General features: G+C 42.7%; 1 protein-coding gene, 1 non-coding gene and 1 pseudogene across 3 annotated transcripts in view; all 3 read right to left on the bottom strand.

The window, feature by feature from the left end:
- The window catches only part of Snx12 (sorting nexin 12), a 129,936-nt gene that overhangs the window by 37,427 nt on the left and 78,524 nt on the right, over positions 1-13,985 (bottom strand). The gene's annotated exons all lie outside the window — the stretch shown is intronic.
- Positions 6,031-10,400, bottom strand: Rps2-ps24 (ribosomal protein S2, pseudogene 24; annotated as a pseudogene).
- LOC120099440 (small nucleolar RNA SNORA72) lies at positions 13,786-13,905 on the bottom strand. The gene has a single exon (XR_005498621.1). It is a non-coding gene; the product is annotated as a small nucleolar RNA SNORA72 (small nucleolar RNA).

Consider the following 13,985-nt stretch of genomic DNA (forward strand, 5'->3'; position numbering starts at 1 on the left):
CAATAGAAAGGAAAAACTCACAGTTGTCCCTGCTTAGGATTTAAAATACCATACAAAAAGATGAAGATATTGGAGCTTTTCTGAGGCCCATCAAGGGAAAAGCTACTTCCTCATATTTTAAAAAAAATGGAATCATAGTTGTCCTGCTCCAAAGATTAGAACATATATACCATTGCCTCCTCCCTTAAAGGTTAATCAATCACCTGTCAATCACCTGTCAATCACCTGGCCAACAGGAAAGCTCATTTACCTGAAGACAAGCTATGAAAATGGGAAGAATAATTACCTTCCTTAATGATATTTCCTGGAAGCCCCTCCCTTGATACAGTTGCTTACAGAGCTTCTGTCATATAACATTGCTAACCCACACTGCCTTCTGAGTTCTAATTAAAAAGAAGCACAACTTTTCATTCTCATTCTTTCTTTCTCTTCTAGGTACTGGCCAAAAACCTAAGAAGGCTCTAACATGCTGGATTTTCTGGACCCAAACTCAAAAGATAAAACACTCTCCTTTTTAAAACTCCCTCTACCTGGAAGCTGCCAAGATTTACAGGTTGCCTGATCTGTTGTTCTGCTTTCAAACTTTAGTAAAATGGTCCCTGAGCTTCCTTCTGAGTCCATTAAAGATATACTCTTACAAAACTAGGGTAAATACCAGAAAGAAAAATATCCAGGGAATTAAAAAATGCAGACTGAACTCACATTTCCAGTGAGAAAAACAAAATTTCATGGTGACAGCTGTGAGGCAGGCTTGGAAAGCAACCAGAAAGAATGCATCCAAAGAATTAAATAAATTGGAGTCAGGAATGGCGGTTCAGGCTTACAAGCACAGTAGTCAGGAGGCTGAAGGAGGAGGACTGCCTTGGCTATACAGTGAGTTTCGGGCCATCCCACAGTCCAGTGAAACCCCCTCTCAAAAACGGATGAAGTAAAAGGAATGAAATGCATTTCAACCAATGGATATGCTCAGAAAACTAAAAGCATGTACAAGGCTTAAGACTGAGTGCCTACAGCTGCAAAAAAGTGTGTGTGTGTGTGTGTGTGTGTGTGTGTGTGTGTGTGTGTGTGTGTGTGAGATTCATCTACAAAAAGGTAATCCAAAGCTTTGGTTAAAAAGAAGCAAATAAGCAGAAAGAAGCTTTTAATCCCAGCACCTGAGAGGCAGAGACAGGTGGATGTCTTAGAGTTCGAGGCCAGCCTGGTCTACAGACTGAGTTCCAAAACAACCATGGCTACACAGAGAAACCTTCTCAGAGAAAAAAGCAAACAAACAATATCTCCCTTTCCTGTGCTCCAGCTTAGTTTTCGCAGTAGCTGGTGCTCACAACTGGTCAAACTGTAGAGAATTAGAGGCTGCAATGTGCTCAGCCCTAAAGGGAGACAGTGACATCAACACCTACACCACCACCACCAAAGTTCAGGGACCAAAGCAGAAGCTGGGGCAGGGTGATGGCTGCATATGCCTTTATTTCTAGCACTCAGGAGGAAGAGACCGGTGGCTCTCAGTGAGTTCAAGGCTAGCCTGGTCTACAGAGCCAATTCAGGGACAACCAGTACTGTTACAAGAAACCTTGTCTTGAAAAACAAACATAGAAAACAGAAGCAGGGCAGAAAGACTGTAAGAGTTAGAGAGCTGCTGTGAAATAGTGTTTTCTGGACATAACAGGTTGATTGCATACATGTACTCACAGTGGCTGTGACAGCATGCATAAGATCAAGCCAATTAAAATTTCAGCATGAGGGATTTATAAGGCCCCACCCCTAGCTGGGCAGCTAATGGCAGTTGATGGCTGCTGGGTAGAAAGAATCAAGGTTTTTTCCAAGGATATCGTCTCAGATTATATGAACAGTCTATGGACTCAGGACCTGGTGGAGAGGAGCTGGGAGAACTGGAGGGTGGATTTGATCAAAACATATTATATACATGTATGAAATTCTCAAATAAAAAATGAAGATGAGATGAATGTGAGAGAAAGATGGAGATCGGTTGCAAGAATAATCCCTAAAACATTAAAAAAATAAAAACTATACAGAAATGCCTAAAATAAAAAGCCAAATTTCTTCTTTTTCAGTGATATTTTGCCTGTGTGTACGAGGGCGTGCTACATACATGCAGTACTCACAATGACCAGAAGAGGGCTCAGGTTCCCTAGAACTGAGTTACACAGAAGCGGTTACATAGCCCTCCCTCCAGAAATGAGCCTGGTTTCCAGCTCCTACTTTTTTCGGGGGAGCGGGAAGCTGGAACTTGATACTAGACGAGAATAGCTTTAAACTCAAAAAGATTCACGTGCTTCTGCCTTCTGAGTACTGGAGTTAAAGTTCAACCGGGTCCAATTCTACCTTTTTTTTTTTTTAAAGACAGCCCAGATTGGCCTAGAACTTGCTATGTAGCTGAGGATGACCTTTAACTTTTGATCCTCCAGTTTCCAACTACTAAGTGTTGAGATTACAGTTGTGTGCTAGAATGTGCAGGGTTTTTGTTTTGGGTTTTTGTTTTGTTTCGTTTTTTGTTTTGTTTTGTTTTAGTTGTGTTTTATTAGGGGCGTGTTTTTTTTTCTTTTTGTTTGGTTGGTTTTTGAGATAGGATATCGTGTAGCTTAGGATAGCCTTAAACTCACTGTAACTGAGGATAACAAACCAGATCCTCCTGCCTCTACCTCACAACTGCTGGGATTATAAGCATAAGCTACTACACGTGGCTTTAAATGGTTATTTTTTTTTTTTTGGTTCTTTTTTTCGGAGTTGGGGATCGAACCCAGGGCCTTGCGCTTCCTAGGCAAGCGCTCTACCACTGAGCTAAATCCCCAACCCCTAAATGGTTATTTTTCAATGTGTAAAACGTATAAATATTATATTTCAATTAAAATCCATTGATAGGAAGGTTCTTGTCAGGTTTGTGGAGGTGACATAATTTTTAAAACATTCTCGCTCCTGAATAGCTTGATAAAAACAGAAAACAGCACTCCAAAGATAGAGACAGAAGCATCAGGAATTTGCGCTAGCCTGGGCTCCAAGAAGAAACCCTATCTGAAACATGCAATATCCAAAACAGAAAATGTGCTATAGAAAACCCCCAAATCCATGGACAATAAGTGTTGCAAAGCTAGATAAGATTATTAAATCCAAATATGTGGGAGGGTACAGACTACCAACAGCTGGGAAGCAGATGTGATATTAGCCACGTGTGAAAGGAAGCACTCGGCAAAGCAAAGTGGTTGAAATGGAGGGGACTTTGCATATTCCAGAAGCAGGTGAGACCTATAGAGTTTCCCCAAAGCTCCATGTCTGCAGCAGTGTGGCCCCACAAGCTCTCCACACTAGTCAGCCAGGAGCAGAAGACACTGCCAGAAACAGAATCCCGTTCAGCAATCCAGTAAGAAGCAAAAAGGGCCATGGGACAGGAGAGCTAGAGCCAAGTCTCAGAGAAAGGAAGTCACATTTTTAGGGAACTACACAAAAGCAACAGAAGAGGGAGCTAGAAGCCACAAAAATGAAAAATCTATTGGGATCCTAGCCTCCACCCTTCTAACCTTTTTTTTTTTTTTTTTTTTTTTAATGCAGGAGCCACTAATTCTGGCAGTCCACAGACCGAGGCAAGAAGCCTGGGCTGCATAAGAAGACCCCGTGTCCCAAAAGATCAAAATACATAAGCACGCATTTATAAAATCACGTGGAAATGAGCAATAGCTTTCACTGGAAGAAAAGAAGCTAGTGAGGACGATTCACGATGACAATTGACAGCAAAGCGGAAGGAAGCACATGCTTATGAGACATGAACAGTCTAGCCTGCCATCGAAAAGCAAGTCCAAATAGACAAAGGAAAGGAGAGAAGATGCCGAAGAAGTCAGGATCTGAAAGACTAAAGCACGGGGTAATGGGCTCCAGGAAGGAACTGGAAATAAGACAGACTAGAAATGAATTCTAAGGTAGAAAGAGCAAATGAACTCAAGATGTAAAAGAGAAGATAAGAACAGGGAACCTGCAGAGAGCCAAAAGGAGAAGGATGAAGTGATAAAAAGGACGGGGAAATCAAGACAAAGAACATCTCAGCACTTAAGAAACAGAGGGTGTGTCTCAAATCCTACACCCCTTCCCATCCCCAAAAAAATTAAGAGGAAAAAGAAAATTACAGAGAGAAGAAAATAAAAACAAGAAAATAAAGCAAAATAAGCCATGTATAGAATGCCAAATACCATGTTTTGTTTGTGAATCCTACAACCCTTTATGGAGAATATATATGCACGTTTATATATTCTCTCTCTCTCTCTGCTGTGTGTGTGTGCGTGCGTGCGTGCGTGCGTGCGTGCGTCCGTGTGTGGTCCTTACTATGAGTTGCATAGCAGAATGCAGACTGGAGGAACAGAGAAAACCAATGGAAAGGGGTAAAGAGCAGGGGAGACTAAGAGCAGGAAGCAAAAGCAGGGAAATACGATCAGAGTACATGAGACAGTTAAAATTATCTGTGGGAAACTCAGTGAATGCACTCCCATAAAAATGAAAACAGAGGAACAACAATGCCAAGCAACCAGAGCTTCCAGGGACTAAGCCACTACCTAAAGACTATACATGGACTGACCCTGGACTCTGACCCCATAGGTAGCAATGAATATCCTAGTAAGAGCACCAGTGGAAGGGGAAGCCCTGGGTCCTGCTAAGACTGAACCCCCAGTGAACTAGACTGTTGGGGGGAGGGCGGCAATGGGGGGAGGATGGGGAGGGGAACACCCATAAGAAAGGGGAGGGGGGAGGGGGATGTTGGCCTGGAAACCGGGAAAGGGAATAACAATCGAAATGTAAATAAGAAATACTCAAGTTAATAAAGAAAAATGAAAAGAGAGGGTATGGTAGCTCGTGCTTGCAATTCCAGCACTTCGGAGGCTGAGACAGGAGGTTCAACACGTTTGAGTGCAGTCTTACTATATTGTTGAGTTCCAGGACAACCTGGGCAATAAAATAACCATGACTCAAAAAATAAAATTAAAAGGTTAAAAAGGCTACAAGAAAACTTTCCTGATGCAGGGCAGGAGGTAGGAATGGGTGGGTGGGAGTGGGAGCACGGTCATAGAGTAGGGGGAGGTGGGATGAGATGGGGGAGAACCAGGAAAAGAGATAACATTTGAAACGTAAATACATAAAATATCCAAGAAAAAAAAGGAGGGGGAAGCTTTCCTGAAATAACTTGGAACAAAGACTTAAAACAGCATATTTTAAAAGCAGCTGTAGAGAAGTGACCAATACTGAGATATATCCTAGCAAAAGTATTCCATTACAGTTTTATTTTATCATATTTTTTGGTTTTTTAAAGAGATTTATTAATATATGTGAGTACACTGTAGCTGTCCTGACACACACCAGAAGAGGGCATAGGATCCCATTACAGATGGTTGTGAGCCACCAAGTGGTTGCTGGGAATTAAACTCAGGACCTCTGGAAGAGCAGTCAGTGCACTTAACCACTGAGCCATCTCTCCAGCCCTGATTTTTGGTTTTTTGAGACAAGGTTTCTCTGCATAGTCCTGGCTGGCCTAGAACTCGTAGAGATCCCCCTGCCTCTGCCTAAAGCATTAACTTTTTAGTGGGAGATTTCCTACTAAGTAAGGAGATAAATGAAAGAAAACCAGCCAGTTATCAGATGTATTGACAATATTTTATACTGAAAAAGAAGAAAACGTTTTCGTGCTATATAGGAAAAACATCATAACCCAAGCAGTTACATTTCTGACTTGGATCCTCGGGATCTACTGGCAGTTAATGGTTGTTTCTGTGATGTAATCACTGGTCATAATACAGTAAACAAGTACATCTATGCTCACACGAGCAACCCCAATTAACCTCAGTAGGTCACAAACACTAAATGAAATGTAGCAAAACAAAAGCCAGGAAAGGAGAAGGGAACTTAATGGTTAGAAGGAAGGGATCAGTGGGAAGAGGATAAGAGGGGTAAATGGGGAATGAAAACAACCCCAATACATTACATACATGCTTGAAATTATCAAAGAATAAAAAAAATAAATGACTGACACAGAGGTTTTAAAACAGTAACCGTTTTTATTCATATCCAAAGTGTTATGAGCTGAATGGGATCCTCTCACCAAACCCAAAAAAAAAAAAAAATTCACATGTTGAAAACCTAGGCCCTGGTACTTCAGAACCAGTGAATATGTGAAGGCAAGGCCTTTATATTGGTGATTAAGTGAAGAGGAGGCTGTTCTCTCTGATTGCAGTCCCTAAGAGGAGGAGGGCAGCGAGTGGAGAGCTCAGTCTTGCCGCACTTGACTGGCATTTGCTCAGCCAAAGGCTACATTCCTAATATTGTCAAAACAATTTTTGAAAGAGGTGATTTGTTCACATAAAGACACCAAAGACAGCATACAGTTGAAATTCCGAGGCTAGCCTAAGTTACACAACAATGTCCAGTCTCTAACACTAAATAGCCAAAAGATAGCAGGGCAAGGCTGTATCACGAACGACCAAGGCAGCCTTGCTAACCAAGGACAGATACCTCAGAGAAATCAAACCTGCCAACACCTGACCTTGGGCCTCTAGCTTCCAGGACTGTGTAATACATGTCTGCTGTTTATGACTCTCTGTCTCTGGTGATTTCTAAATGACATCCTGAGTCTCCAAGCTTGTCAACCTACATTCACTCGGGAAATACTGTTCTTATGGCACCCTTCCTAAACAAGCAGCTACAGAACAAACTCTAGAAAACTAAAAAGAGCTGGAGAAACATCCACAAAAGGACTGTTTGATAGCAGTAGATGAACTGACTGAAGAAATACACCTAGTCCATGTAGAAGTGTGATTCAGTGACAGCTGTCAGTATGAAAGTGCTGGTTACAATAACTGTCAATGGAATACTGGTGCGGAGAGGGCGCAAACAGGTTCTCTGGTTTTGCCATCCCGTTAGCAGTGGAAGCATTAATATTCTGCTCAGAGACAGTTGACTATGGCATGGCATATAAAGCTACTGCATAATAATATGATAATTTAAGCCTATTATCTCCTGTACTTGTGGGTTCTCAAGGATGAAAGGAAGGAGATTCGGAGGTGAGACAGCTAAGAAAACCCCCCGAAGACCAGACTTTGCAAAAACAACATATCAACATCTCCTGTCGAGTTTTGCCTTAAAAGGTTTGAAACGCTGACGGACTCAGTACCTGTGAGTATTGCTGCTAGCAGCCAGACACAGTGGCCTTGAGATACCATTTCCTATAAAAAAAAAAGAAAGAAAGAAACCAGGCCTTTTTAGAGAAGTAATTTCAGGTCTATGCCAGGAAATGTATCAATTTAGTTCAATTTCTGAGTTCGTGGAGACTTTTGTTGTTGTTGTTGCTGCTGCTGCTGACATTTTTTTTGAATAGGAATAAAACAAATAACTGTTCTGAAAAAAATTAATGAGAAAAAGCAAACATTTACATTGCCTTCCCTTGACAAACTGTACCATTGGCCGACCAAATAATAGGAGAGGAGATGTTTTTCTTTATCCTAGAAAATAGACGAAGACTAATAGAGCCCAAATGTCACCATTCTACAGCCCTTAATGAATAAATGGATCTAGGCCTTAAGCAGCAAATGGCTACTAATACGATAAATATCATGTACCTTCTGCTAAGAGAATACAAATATCATCTATGAACTAGTCTTATTAAAAATCCCCTTACCTGAACCTGATCAAATCAACTAGTAATATAAAAAAAATCAGGCATGTACTGGGGACATCGAGGCAGGATCATCAGTTCAAGGTTATCCTCAACTATGTAGAGAGTTGGCAGCCAACCTGGACTACATGAGATCCTATCTTAAAACAATAACAACAAAAATATAGTATATAAGCTACTGAAATAGCTCAGCAGGTAAAAGCGTCTGCCATGTAAGTGTGGTGACCTGAGCTCGATCCCAAGGAGCCATGTAAAGAACCAGTTCCACAAAGTTGTCCCCTGACCTTCGCAAGTGCCACATGGCATGTGTGCTCACACACATCCATCATGTACACACACAATAATAAATTAAAAAAAATATTTAAAGAAAATGCAGTACAGAGAATATGGTAATCTAGCTAATAGAGACACAATGAACAATATCCAGACTTGGAAACTGTAAAGGTCAAGCTGCCTGGTTTCTTTAGTAAACAAGTGGCAAGAGAGAAAAGCCAGAAAGGATTAGGAGTGCGGCTCCGTGCTGTAGAGCTTACCTAGCATACAGAGGACACTGGGTTCTTTCCCCTGCAGTGTATTTAATGAAAAAGAAAGGCCAGGGTGGTGGTGCGCACTTTCGATCCCAGCACTTGGGGAATAGAGGCAGGTGGATCTCTGTGAGTTGCAGGCCAGCCTGATCTACATGGCAAGTTCTAGGGCAGCTAAGGCTACACAGAGAAACCCTGTCTCAAAAATAGAGGTAGAGGTTAAGAGAAGAAAGAGGAAAACATATTGGCCAGTTGGTAAAATGTAGGGCAAGTGCAGTCAGAAGGCTAGGACAGGGGACACTGTTTTGGTTTTTTAATGATTTATTTATTTTTATTTTATGTACATTAGTGTTTTGCCTGCATCGGTATCTGGATGAAGATGTTGGATCCCCTGGAACTGGAGTTACAGACAGTTGTGAGCTGCCATGTGGGTGCTGGGAATTCAACCCAAGTCCCCTGGAAGAACAGCCAGTTCTCTTAACCACTGCACCATCTCCCCAGCCCCTTGATTTTTTATTTTTTTATTTTTATTTTTATTTTTACATTTATTTATTTATTTATTTATTTATTTATTTATTTATTTATTTATTTATTTATTTTGGAGCTGGGGACCGAATCCAGGGCCTTGCGCTTGCTAGGCAAGCGCTCTACCACTGAGCCAAATCCTTAACCCCCTGATTTTTTTAAAAACAGATTTAATTCATTTATTTATCTTGTATAAAAATCCTTATGTGGTAGCCACACCTGGAACCTGGGTCCTCCAAACAGAGACTCCGGTGTGGGTTTTTGCAATATGGTCAGTGAATTCCTGATAAGGAGACTTGATGAACACAGTCTCTTTCCAGGGGTCAGAGGTCAGGTAGCTGTAGGTCTTGGAGATGGCATCAAAGGTGGCCTGGACAAAGTTGCCCCAGGTGGCAGTGCAGCCCCAGGCTGAAGTGTAGCAGTCATCTATACCAGCCAGCATCAGTAACTTCCTGGACACAGGAGCAGAGACAATGCCAGTGCCTCTGGGGACAGGGATGAGATGCACCAACACAGAGCTACAGCGGCCTGTCACCTTGCATGGCACAGTGTGGGGCTTGCCAATCTCGTCCCCCCAGTAGCCTCTCCGCACGGGACAATCGAAAGCTTTGCCAGGATGGTGGCCCCTCCCATGACAGTGGCTACCTCCTTGGGCACTTAACACTGAGACCATCATGACTGTTGTAGTCCCCAATAGCGACGAAAGCTTTGAACCTGGTCCGCAGGCCAGCCGGAGTCTGCGTCTGCACTGGCATGATTTTCAGAACCTCATCCTTAGAGATGCGCCCAGGATAAAGTCAGTAATCTCAGACTCCTTAATGGGCAGGGAGAACAGGTAGCTCTCCTCCAAGGACTTGATCTTCATGTCCTTAACCAGGCGGCCCAGCTTGGTGACGGGGATTCACTCCTTGTTTACCTCCACGAGCTGGGTGGCCTCCACCATGGCCAAGGCCTGGACCAGGACGGTGGCCGTGGTGCCTCAGACAGCTGCCGAATCCTCCACGGAAGCCACTTCGGCCTCCTAATCCTGGGCCTCCAGATCCAGTGTCATCTGCCATTTAGTGTTTTCCCGAAGAAGAAGAAGCCCCTTGATTTTTTTTAATATTTGAATTTAAAAATTAGGTCTAGTTTGGAGACATGACTCAGCAGTTAAGAGCAACGTCTGATCTTGCCCCGAAGCAGTTTGATTCCCTGTACCCATATAGATAAAAGTTTAGAATTGCATGTTAATTCCAGTTCCTGGGGGTCTGATCCCCTCCCCTGTCTCTATGAGCACCAGACACACACATGATACAGATTCATAATTCAGGCACTCACACATACACATAAAAATTTAAAAAAGAATCTTTTTAAAAATTAGATCCATATGTACTGGTATTGGAACATGTCCAAATTCTGTAGTAATTTTTTGAAAAAATCAGAACAGTATGTTCAGTATGCTCAAATTTTTATTTAATAAAATAAATAAAACTATACATACTGGGATTATGTAAAGAGACTTCATATAAATATGCAGCAGTCCAGAGAGCTGTTCTCAGCGCTCACATTACAGAGGAGTTCTCGTTCAACGTGTAACTTGCTATAATGTCTGTTTGAAATCTAATGGGTATGTTTTATTTTTTATTTATTTTTAATTAATTAATTTATTTTTTACACTCCAGATTTTATTCCCCTCTGGGTCCACCCCCACCCTCACAGTTCCATATCCCATCCCTCCTCCCTGTAACCCCCACCCCGTCTCCACAAGGATGTTGCCCCTCCCCCGCCCCACCAGACCACTAAACTTCCTGAGGGTTAGGTGCATCTTCTCTGACTGAACCCAGACCTGGAAGTCGTCTGCTGTATATGTGTTATGTTTTCCTTTTATAATTAGCAAAAGTGCTCAAGGAAAGACAGATAGAGGGAAATGAGAGAGGGAGGGAATAGAAGGAAGAGAAAGAAAGTCTCATAGCTCTTAAGAACCCTTCAGATTATAAACTGAGGCATTCTTCTGACTTAATCTTTTTTTTTTCTTTTTTTCGGAGCTGGGGACTGAACTCAGGGCCTTGCGCTTGCTAGGCAAGCGCTCTACCACTGAACTAAATCCCCAACCCCTGACTTAATCTTCTTAAGTAAACAATGAGCAACATTAGGCTTTTGGTAAATAGTTGCTTCCTAAAGTGACTCTCAGCATTTTGTATCTATGCTTAAAGTCTATAGTTTGGACTAGCTAGCCCACTATGGTTGTCTGAGCTGGGGATTGTTGTTGTGTGAAAGACACTTATCCGACATGTGCGTGGCCAGGGCCTCAAACTCGGCACTACAAATAGTCTAAAAGTGCGAAAATTCACACACCTTCTTGCATGGATTCCTGATGGGGTCTGGTTGGGGAGTCAATACTTAAAAAACAAGGGGCTGCTTCAAGTCTTAGCAACTTTCTTCTCTTTAATTTTGATGCTTTGAAGGAGGCAACACCCTTATCTTTCTGTTTATCCTATGCCAGTGGCTCTCAAGAGTGTGGTCCCCAAACCACCATAAACAGACTTTTAGGCCCCATCCAGACCTACCAAATAGGAATCTCTCTGGGCAGTATGCAGCAGTTTTCTGATAAGGTCTCTAGCAGGATTGCCTGATAAAATACAGAGCACTTGGCTAAGTTTGAAGTTCTGATTAACGATGTATGAATTTTTATCAAAAATATTTGTAGAAATTGGGACATACTTATGTTCAAGTTTAATAGAACATTCTAGCTTTTGGGGGGTAGGTGGGTGTTGGTTGTTTTTCTCAGTCTAGAAGCTTCCCTTCCAGGGTGTTGTGATCCCTGTTTGCTTGAGAAGGACTAGGGTAGAAGTGAGGCAGGAGGTTTGCATTCTAAATGACACGACTGCACTGGGTTTTAAATTCCACAAAAATGATTGTCATCTCCCTGAGACAGACGAGACTCATGACAAGGAAGCAGAGATGTGGGGACAGAGCCAGTCAGCCTTAGGGCCTAAGGTAAAGTTTAGAAGCAGAAGAGGGGTGGACTTTACCAGAAAATTCCAACACACTAAGTAACTTCAGCTGCAGACCTCATGAAGCTCTGCCTTCACACCAAGACGACAGTGGATGAGCTAGGAGAAAGGGCTGGAGTAGACATTGGGGTTGGGGGGTGAAGCACCTGAGAAAGGACAAAATATGTTTTAAGTGTTTGTGTTTGTTTATTCATTTGTTTCAGACAGGGTCCATATATAATCCAAACCGATGTTGAACTCTTTATGTAGCCCAGGCTAGCCTTGAAGTTGCAATCTTCCTATTTCTATGTCCCAAGTGCTGGCACTACAATGTGCAGCAGCATACTTGTTAGGAAAAAACACTTTTTAATGGAGTGACAAGAACATAGCTTGTTCATATTCATAAGGCAGGAAAAAGGCTGACTTAGATGGCTAAGGTGAATTTGTGCTCACATCAGACTGATGGTTAGTAACTCTACAGGTAAACATTAGAGCAGGTAAGGAGGCTCCTGGGCAGTGCTGTCCCTGTCCTGTCAGTGTCTAAGGCAGTAGTTCCCAAACAGGGGAGATTTTAACCCTTGGCAATGTTTGGAGACATTTTTGACTGTCAAAACATGGTGCGGGCATCTTAGAGACATCTTGAGGCACTCTTCAACTCCACTCACAGCCCTCTACAAAGAATTATCCGGTTGCAAATGTCAAGTTCCCAGGAACAACTGGAAAGCATGTTAATGAGAAGAATGACCTGCCTTCTTCCCCACTGCCTCCTCTCCCTCCTCACCCTCCTCTCCCTCCTCTCCCTCCTCTCCCTCCTCTCCCTCCTCTCCCTCCTCTCCCTCCTCTCCCTTCTCTCCCTCCTCTCCCACCACAAGACCTGGCCTCTCCCCTCCCAAGAGGATAAGCTATGTATGCACATTCCTGTAACTCAGAAGGGAGCTAATGTAAGTGTCAGGATTCTAATCTGTTAAATGTGGGTAAAATCCTTAGCTCATATGGTTGTTGCAGAGACCAAATGAGTAACTTAATAGTTTAAATTCAAATATTTATTGAGCAACTACACTACGTGCCAAGTATTCAGAGCCCACACACAGTCTTTGTTAGTGGGGAAGAGTTAGAGTGACTTCATCACTCATACTCTTCCTCTCCCTTTTTAGACAGACATCTAATCCCCTTGCTTCCTTCCCAGAGAACGAGAGAGAGAGAGAGAGAGAGAGAGAGAGAACAGTCAATACCTTGTTTAGAAGAGCTACCTGAGTTAGTCTGTGCTGATCTGCTAATGTCTCCCATCTTTAGCTCCAAACACAGCACCAAAGCTAACATACCACATGTATCGATTTCACGTGTTGACAGCTTCATATGTGTCAACAATGAGCAGTCACTGCATACATGTCATTTTTACCCTCATGATTCTCATCCTCTCCCTCCCGTGCTGAAACCCTGTCTTCTTCCCAACAAATCCCCCAGACATTTCTCTGATTGAAAAAATAATAATTTAAAAAATAGGTCTAGTCTTGGCTGGAGAAATGGCTCAGCAGTAAAGAGCTTAAAGTGGCTGCTCTTGCAGAGGACCAGACTTTGGTCCCCCACCCAAACTCCAATTCCCACGTCTTGTGGAGGAGGGGAGCCAGCCACCAGCACATTGTTCTTAATCATCAAAAGAAGCTCAGGCCTGGGTAACAGAGCTCCCTGCCCTGGTTTGTGTCGTGTGTTTTGTAAACAGTGTACCCTCCAGAACTCTTAGCAAAGTGCCCCCTCCCTCCCTCTCTCCTTTCCTTATTAACAATCCCTGGGAAGTTTTAGCAAAGACAAATTAATATTTTTGCATGCTTTACCTTTTACCAATCTGTTCTGGCCTGCTTGTAATATCAGAACCACCTAGAACAAGAAAAGCAGTCGTTTTCCAGTGCAGTCACCTGCAACTGCCATTCCCACCTCCCTACAGTGGCTCCACATTCTTTAGTGGAGACAGCAGATTTGCACGGATTCTGTGCAAATTGTCTGCAGTAGCTGCACTGTCAATTTCCTGAGGTTGCTCAATGATAACTTAGAATGTTAGCCATCATATGATCACAGAGGATGGTCATACGATAAATCAGACCTGATTTATCACCAGAATTTATAATACCACACCTAGGTCTGGGGACACAACCATGACATTAATATAGTCAGTGCTGAGCCTGACCTGATTAGGAGCAGACCAGAAGAGCCAGGACGTCTGCAGTCAGTATTTCAAACGAGTTAAGCCTCTCCACCCTTGAGGCTTCTGTCTATTGTCACAGTGTGAAGTGGCCCCCTCCCCCT

This window comes from Rattus norvegicus, chromosome X (genome assembly GCF_036323735.1).
Source record: "Rattus norvegicus strain BN/NHsdMcwi chromosome X, GRCr8, whole genome shotgun sequence".
Classification (NCBI taxonomy): domain Eukaryota; kingdom Metazoa; phylum Chordata; class Mammalia; order Rodentia; family Muridae; genus Rattus; species Rattus norvegicus.